Source organism: Drosophila mauritiana, chromosome 3R (assembly GCF_004382145.1).
Source record: "Drosophila mauritiana strain mau12 chromosome 3R, ASM438214v1, whole genome shotgun sequence".
NCBI classification, from domain to species: domain Eukaryota; kingdom Metazoa; phylum Arthropoda; class Insecta; order Diptera; family Drosophilidae; genus Drosophila; species Drosophila mauritiana.
This window is the reverse complement of record NC_046670.1, coordinates 16212136-16221230: the sequence shown is the minus strand read 5'-3', so window position 1 is coordinate 16221230 and position 9095 is coordinate 16212136. Positions and strand designations below refer to the sequence as shown.

At 44.0% G+C, this 9095-nt stretch overlaps 1 pseudogene; it reads left to right on the top strand.

Moving 5' to 3' along the window:
- The first annotated feature begins 1938 nt into the window (after nucleotides 1–1938).
- On the top strand, nucleotides 1939–6852 carry LOC117145197 (annotated as a pseudogene).
- The last annotated feature ends 2243 nt before the right edge of the window (nucleotides 6853–9095 follow it).

Sequence of the window (9095 nt, the reverse complement as noted above, 5' to 3'; positions counted from 1 at the left end):
CATAGTGAAGCCTTTGGCCAATGGAAATCTTTTTGAAAGCTGATTCGTAACATGACATACAAATCTTAATACTGTCATACTCTTTCGGAAGTTAAACTCTCATACCTCCCCCTCTTCACCACCCTCTTGTGCACATTTACCATCCGCAGCTAACATAAACTTAATGCAAAAAGAGTTCCATTTAACAAACGCCGAGAATTCATGCTGAGCTGAACCCGAACTCCAAAGTTACCAAGTGGCCATGTTAGCCATGTGCAACTGGTGCACTGAGAGAAAATGAGCTCTTATCAGTTTTTTATTAATTTAATTTTCAAGTTTGAATTCAAGTGTTATACATGTGAAACATGGCTATGATATAAGCATGTACTATGCCATACAGCTCCTTAAAATCCAGCTAGCGCTGTGTTTACTTAATTTATCAGTCGTACTGCAACAAATGTCAAATGCTTGCTAAGAGCCGTATTTCTTGGCACCAATTTTCTCCGTGTTCTGGCCAAAGCAACTGACTCAGTACCGAATCCCAGTAGCCATGCAGTTGTGGATGAGCTACTGGTTAGTCGGCCGCCGCCCGGCTGATAAATCACGAATGCATTTGAGCGCGTATCAATGTGCGATAGAACGGGTTGCGAGTTTAGGGGTGTGCTGTGTGTTTAGTTAGTAATTATTTTTACGCTCTTTGCGCGAAATTTGAAATTCATTTCATAACTCAATGTAATGGCGACCGCAAATGCTCAGCCAAACGCGACTCAGCTCAGCTGGCCATGAGTGATGGGCCAATAAACTAAGCGATTTTATGTCCCCGACTCCGGCGACGCGACAGACCGAGTAATGAAAAATAATTAGAAAAGCGTTTAGAGGGGCTCAGGGGCTCCTCCGCCGACCAGCGAAAGACCTCTGCCCGCCCAAAACCGAACTGGGAACTGGCGAAACCTCAGGTTGAGTTTTCAAATCAGCATTATCCGCTAATTGCTTGTTAAATGTTGCCGGTAATGTTCGAGTCGGAATGGGAATGGGAATTAGGTCCGCAAATTGAATGTAAATGTGTTGTGCAAACTGCCAATGCAAAAATGCAAATCAATGTGGGCAGTCATACGGCATCGATCTCGAGGTATGCTCAAATGACAAGTATCAATTGCACGCGATTTATTCCATGGAATCCATCGGAAGGTGAAGTCGCCAAAGTGGAAATATTAATCGAGAACTGACTGAGCGAGTTTGCATCTCAGAAAACAAGAATCAATTGTATCTTGACCTTTAGCCTCACTGATAATAGCTAGAGATACATCAAAATGTGTGTGTGTACGATTGGTTGTCGCTCTGAAATCGTAATCCGCAGTAATCCTAAATATCTAAAAATACCAAGAGTCGGCACTCGCGGCCAAAACGAAACTAAACATCTATTAGAGTTAATGCCAAACAAAAAGGTTCCGAAACAAAAGACGAATAAGAGATGCCAGCAATAATGGGGCATGGCATGGGGCAAGGTACAAACAACAAAATCAATTACAAAGCGATTTCTCTTTTGATAACATCCAGCATATGCAAAAGGCCAAAATTGGTAATTGAATATTGGTGCACTGGCAGAAAATGTTAGCTTGATGCTATGCAACTCTTACGAAATGAAAATGGACGATGGGAAATTCTCAGATATGATATAAGCTTGAAGTTGAGGAATCTATTAAGAATAAGTTCTGGAAAACAATATTTTCCATTAGTAGAATTTCACAAAGATGTGTGTCTGAGTGTACGATTCATTTGAATAAGGAGTACTTCTCGTCAAGTCTCGGCCAGATGACGACGGATTCTGCACATTCATGCCGCAGACACGACCACAAAGCCACCAAAAGCACCGCCACTGACACGCTGTCTGCCCCTCGCGCCTGACAAAAGTTACATCGAACATTAAACATCAAACCAACTAATTGAGTGCCGATCACAATGAGCCATAGAGATCGAGATCGCCGTGGCACCTCGGGACCTGCTCTGCGATCGGCAAACGTGGATTGGGGATCCGAGTTCTTGGATCTCGGCCATCGAATCGGGGATCAATTGCCCATGGGCTGGGCCGCCTTTAATGTGAGAGCACCTATGACGGCGAGAGGCCCCCAACTCCAAGCCATACGAGATACCACACCAGAAAGTATCTCCAGCTCAAATCAATCTTATCAGGCGAACGTGTGCGTGTATGGTTCTAAACAATCCGAACCGCACATACAACACGGCCGGCTGTCACCTAAGCTATTAACCTGATTTTCTAGATTTTCAATCAAGTCCCCAAAAAAAAAAGAGAAAAAGACAAAACCCATCGAAACCGACAAATACAAAAACAAAAAAAACAGAAAAACGAAAAGAGACACGCACACAAAAGGGAGGAAGGAGAAAGAATTCAGAGCTTCGGGCCGCCATATCTACATACCAAAAAGGCAGCAACAAAAGGCCATAATCCGGTATTGTATCTCGTGGATCGCCGCTCGCTGACTGGATCTGCTATGCTGGATATGCTGGCTTAGACACATCCCCTGCCCAGGCATTATTATAAAGTCAAATTTTGTTTCGTTTAAATGCGATCTTTACGCTGAAAGCGTGTGTCCCTGTCCCTTTTTCCCGAAAACTCAAAACTGAAAACCAAAAACTAAACACCGACAAATACGAAAAAACCTTTGAAGACCAGAAGAGCAAGTGCCGAGGAGAATAAGAGGGACAATAACCGAAACCGAAAATTGAAAACACCGAAATCCCCGAAAACAAAAAGGCATTTTTTGATTGAAATCAATTTAAATTGTTTTCTAGAAAAGACGGCTCTCCCGATAAAAAGGCAACGGGGTAACCCAAAGATAGTATCCATCGGATAAATGTGCGGGTCGCACAGGTACAACATCAGATGCACTCCAACGGTGGGAGATCAATCCGCTCAGAACGAATCCGGCAAATATAGTCGTGCATGTGTCCAAACTGTTGGCAGCTATTTAGATGGATTAACATAAATCCAAATGCACGAAAAGCCATGTGAGAATTATTGGAAAGGAGATATGGCATGGGGATAATGTGTGGGAGATATCACCAGCGGTCTGAGAAGGGAGAACACTTTGTGTGACTTTATGACTTATGGGCATGAAAGAAAGTGATTATGTTCCCCGTTAAGAACTAAAGATCTTCTCGGTTGGGGAAAGGTAGACAAACTTTTGGAGTCCGTGAATTCCAAGTAAGTTAGGCAAAGGTAAAGTCCACTTGGTGTTTAAGGAATGAGAATGAGAATGGGTATACCATATATACATATTTGATATTATATTTCCTTGCTCTTATATGCAACATTTTACATTTATAATATTTGCCATTCCATCCTCTTGTCCCTTTAAAAATTGTATATCTTTTGCGTCATCAATGTTGTGTCTTATCTGCCTATACATTTGCTCAAAAGCCCACGCCATCAGGTTGCTATCTTTGAAATCTATCAAAGCTCACATCCATCTGTCTAATTATGAATGCCCGCTCCCACAGTAAATTCAATCAAATTCTTTTAAAATCTAATAAAAGCCAGTGAACAAGAAAAGACAAGCGAGACAATGGTTATGGCTTTTGGCCAAAAGCGACGCCCTCGTGTCTCCGGTTTGTTGTACATTTTTTTCGGGTGACCAAGATGGCCATAACTCGGGCGATTAGTATCTTTGTTGAGAAGTACTGCCATTATGATGCCAATTCGAAAGAGCTTTCCGTGGAAGCAGTCCATAAAACGAGCATAAATGTCGCCATGACTCAGATGGGCCACACACACACTCATCAAATCCGAATCCAAGTCCATGGGCACAAACTTTCCGGTCGTCTTTGCCGGAAACGCAACATAAATGGCAATTAAAACTATAACTATTAGATAATTCCCGCGGCGGAAACAAGGCGTAATGATGCTTGTAAGCCAGAAAGGCCACCTGAACCCGAGCACATCCCATCTGAACTTCTAACCCAAGACGATCCAGTGACCACAGGTGCAGGGGGCCATAAACTGACAACTTTCTGGACAAGTGTCAGGGCGTGTGATTTATGCGCGCGCTTCCCCAGAATTCGAGTGACTTCGGTAGGAGGCAATGGCAGTGTCTCAGGTGAAACCTCAGGAAGACCGAGCGAAAAGGCGCATGCGCAACGACCTGCAGGTCGCACAGTGGACACACGGACACATGGACACCGGATAGTGGACATGGTGGAGTGGGAACTGCGGACAGGGAACAAATGTTAATCGCTTTAATCTCCCAAGTGCGCCGAAAACATGCTGCCAAATGTCCCATCGCAGAGACCCGGCCACATTTCCGTCACATTGACGCTCTTGTCCACGGAAAACAAATCTTATTGCATAAACAAACTTTTTATTTAAAGGTAAACCATTACTAATATAACATATCTGTGGTAGACTGGCATAGCTATCAGTTTAATAGATAAGAAGATATTGAATAGAAAGAAGTAGATAAATAGCAACTTGGCAAGCAATATTTGTTAGTACTAATATATTTAATCATAATCGCGTTTCTTTTTCTTTCAGTGTCCAAATGCCCGTTGCGCAATTCTTGTGCTGGCCAATGGCCATGTGTATGTCACCCAAAGACAGCGGGGAATGTGCAAGAACTGCCGAAAAACGGCAAAGAAACAGCAGCAGGTTGTCCGATTGCCCCGGAATGCCGACATTCCCGGCCCGATAAGCCCGTTGTCCAATCGAGAAATGCATTATCCAAAATTTCAGGGCCAACAGATGTTCTTGGGCGGGTGGGTGGCTTTCTAGAGACGGGGGAACCCATAACTTATCCTTGGGTATGTTTGAAATATTAATGACCTCCTGGCCAGGGGCAATCAAAAGTCATCGACAGCCAACACTTAAATCGAAAACAGAAACTGAAACAGAAACAGAAACCGAACGAATCAGCCAGGGAAATTTGTATTAAGATTCTGGGCGAGGAAAAGCCGAACTCAGCGCGATCGAAAAGAGTTATGGTGGGGCTGAAAAGCAGATTGGGCCATTGCACGGCAGTATCTGATTTAGATGCAAATCAAATCAAGAGCTGCCCAAAGGCCCGCCAGCGAGAACAAACTATGAATGTGGTATTGAATGGCTTATGGATTTCAGATTTCAGTTTTCAGTTTTAAATTTAAGACCTTACACATTGAGTATTTTAATGTGGCGGCCCCCAAACGAAATTCAAAAAGCCAGCAGCAGCGAAGTCTGATCGCATTTGGCTTGACCCCATCGCCGACCCGTTTATTTTCTGTGGACTCTTCAGATACGCATCTGAATCGTGTATAAGACTATCAACGGACACATTTATTTCATGTTTATGTTGATATTTTCAAATTTGATAAAAACAAAAACACAATACCCAACGCAAGACTTCTCGTTTCGTTTTTTTTTTCTTTTATTTATGTTAATGCCGCGGCAGCGCAAAGATTGTGGCTCATTATCATCATTCTTCTGGTAGTTTTGGTCTACTAGGAAGGCAAGACTTTGAGTCATTCCGAGTCACTTTGTGCACTTTATTGGCAGGAGTGGCGCTTTGCTCGGCGATAACTTGCGATTGATGGATGCCCCATTGATAAGGAGCTTCCTACTTGTATCTTTAATGGTAACTCTCGAAATAGAGCGAAGAAATGGGCATGACCAGAAAGTGAAATTGCTGAAAGCGCTTTGGATTTATGGACGGATAAATGGAGCGGAAAGTATGGTGAGTGATGTGAGATATGCCATTTGACCAGGAGTTAAAGCGGACTTGCTTTTGGCAAAATATTTAATAATATTAGAGATGATCAAGACTTCTTCGTTATTGGTAAGCTAGTTGAAGACTTAAAGACTTAAGCTTGAAAGATCTTTAAGCTACTTAATCTATATTCATCTAAGGTTCTTAGAAATTACGCAAAACCCATCCAACATTAGCTCAAGCGAAACCCTCACCAACTGATACGATCTCATCAGATCCAATCGACTGGTTCGGCCAATCAACTCTGTAAAGGTGGGGCGCGGAATAAGCGAAACTTATTTAAATCGAAAAGCGCATATGCATAAATATTATTTAAGTTGATTTTTTGCGCACAATTAAAAGAGGAAAAAGGCCTGGCTTTGCAGAGGAAATCCCAGGGATCGGCGGACGCTCTATTCAAATTAAAAATCGAACGTAAATGCGGTTCACAGCAGGATGCGCGATTTTGAGAGAGCCTCCAAAGCCTCGGAGCCTCGAAATGAAATTGGGGATTTCATGGAGGAATGGCGGGAGTCGGGGCATGGCGACTGATTGTTGTTGGACGGACGCACCAACGGACAGACGGACGAACGGACAAATGGACGGACGTACGGACGGGCGGACGGCGACTGCTGGGGCATATGATAATTTAAGGCTGCACAACGTCATGCTGTTGCTCCATTGCCATTTATACAAAAGATGGAGGGCGGGGAGGTGCCGGGTTGGAGCTAAACCGAGCCGAACTGAACGATTGGAGCCGCGGGATTGCGTGTTTGTATCTTACGGGTATGACTGACTGCTGCCCGCGCCGCATGGGATGGATGCGATCCGAGTGGCCGGCCTCCATTTGGGGGCCACCGACTGTGCCGAGCATCCTTTGATGTGGCCAGACCGAGATGCTCCCAAAAGGTGCAGGTACACTCGGAGAAAAACATACTTAACGTGGGAAAGGCACTTATAGTGCAGAAGTCCTGGATAAATGTTACTATTTTTCACATAGCTGTTGATCTTGTCTCAGTGTTTTTAATTTTTTTCGACTAAATTCAATTGCTTGAATAAATATATATATTGCACATTTTGTCTCAGTGCATTGCAGACACTGCTTCTCTGCTCATCCCTCCCTGCGCCTTTGATGCGATAAAAAATTAAGGCGATAATGGAATTGAAGCAAATGAGCTGGCCAACATTTGTAAGATTGCCCTTGTCCCGCCGCCTGTTCCAGCCCACCCCGCCCCTCGATCATCCCCTCTGGCGACCCCTTTACCCCCTCCCTGTTCGTATAGGCACATACGTACATATATCCCATTTTATCCCCCTCGATGGGGCAGAAAACTATGCAGCTGTGCGACAAGCAAAAATTGGACAAGCGACACGCAATTTATGTCAATGTGCGCACCCAGCGCCGGCCCACACGGAAAATTCGTTGTAATTAATAAAGAAAACGGATCGGATCGCGGCGACTAAACCATAAATGTGGCAAAAAATTATGGCAAGAGAGAAAAAAAAGTAAGAAAAGAAAAGAAAATAATAAACGGTGGGGGGAAAACTTTCGACATGTCGCTGTGTGTTCAATTTACAAGCCACCTACGTTGCGCTTGACAAACGGTGGGCCATAAAAATTAAAGAAAAATAAAATCGTATATTACGAACGTTCCCCCGCCTTATAAAAACGTTATCCACTGGACGACGGCGATGGTGGAAATGGAAGTGGATGGGGAATGATGTTGGCCCGGCTAACAACTTCATTTCGAGCGACGCAAGGCGACACTCATAAGGCATAAATTTGCTAGACTTAAGCCTAATTTATGCCGCGTTTCTGGCCAGAAAGGGTCGCCAAGTGCATATATCTACATGCACGAATGTATGTATATGCAACAAGTATCCCTCGGATAGGAACCCCATACCCCTCCTCCCACCAAACCGACCAGCGACTGCATCTGCATTCACAATTAAACAATTTCCACTAAATCTCGTTACTTCCTTGGCAATTTGTTACGCGCGGCAGCAAAGTTATGTGACGCTGTGCCATAAATTCATGCGCCAACCGAGGCTACCCCTTTTTGTTTTCCCCGCCCCTGTGCTCCCCCTCCACCTCCCTCAACGCCCCCCTCTCTCCTCTACCTCCAGTGGCTGCAAAAACTCCTGCAAGCGGCACTTAAATCGATGGATTTATGTAGCCCGGCACGCCTGCGCAGAAGGAACCGCATCCGAAAGTGCAGGAATCTGAAGGAATCTGCGAGAATCTGTGTGTAAGTCGACTGGCCAGCGAGCTCCAGGCGGGCATAAACTCCGATTAGGCGACACTCGGCAACGGGTCATCACTTGGAATGAAATATTCAGCCACCTCCTCCTCGATCCTCGATCTCGATCTCCATCCCGCTGATAACTGACCCATTGCCCAAGGCACTCGGATGTGGAAAGCGGACTAAAATGGGAAATGTGTAAATATCGAGTGGGTGGAGCATGGCTGGCAGTCATTCGAGTTGATGTAGTGGCAGCTAATTCAAGTTCAATTGCCAGATCAAGGCTTATTATAGGCAAGTCTTGTGGACTAAGAGGTAGGTGATAAATCATGTAATAAAGATATATTAGTTTATGATAAAATAGGACAAAAGTTACTTGAGATAAATATATTGTTACGCAATATCGAACTATTTTCGGTCACTCTTAATTTAATGTCTATACCTCCTTTTCATTCCAGTAAAAGTAGCATTTAATTAATTCAAATTAAAAACAATTTCTCCATCGCAATTTCCTGCCAAGTGTTTTCCAGCTGATATCTTCTGACTTGAAATTGTTTCGCAAAATTTGCGTACTCTGTTTCCAGCACAACAGTTTCCAAATTCCGTAGTTTCAGGGCAAAGTTGCTGCACTACATCAAAATCAAACAAACAGCAAACGAAAAACAACGGAAAGCGGGGAAATCGGGTGGAAAAACGAAAAGGAAAACAATGTTCCATTGGTCAAGCCGGCATGTCTGTGCGACAGTGCATAAAAATATTTCAGAAATGTTGCATGCCACACACGCAAGAAACCGCTGGAGGAAAAACGAGGAAAACCAAGTCGAAGGAAACCCAGAAATCCACCACTGGCATTTCATTCTGTTATCAAATCAAAGCGTCTTGAATACTTTTTGCAGCCATCGAAACGGAGGCAAAAAGCGTTCGCTTTTTGATTGGGGCGAAAATCTTGCGAAAAATAATTTTAATTTATCACTTCCGCCGGCCATTGTGTCGTTCCATTCTCCGTTCATTCATTGCATTTCCCCCGATTTCCCCCCATTCCCCACCCCTCTTCGGCCAGATTGCAATCTTGCATTTCCTATATGCATGCATGCATGCTACCATTGCCATTAGGCCGCGACTCTGCCTCCGCCATTGAGGA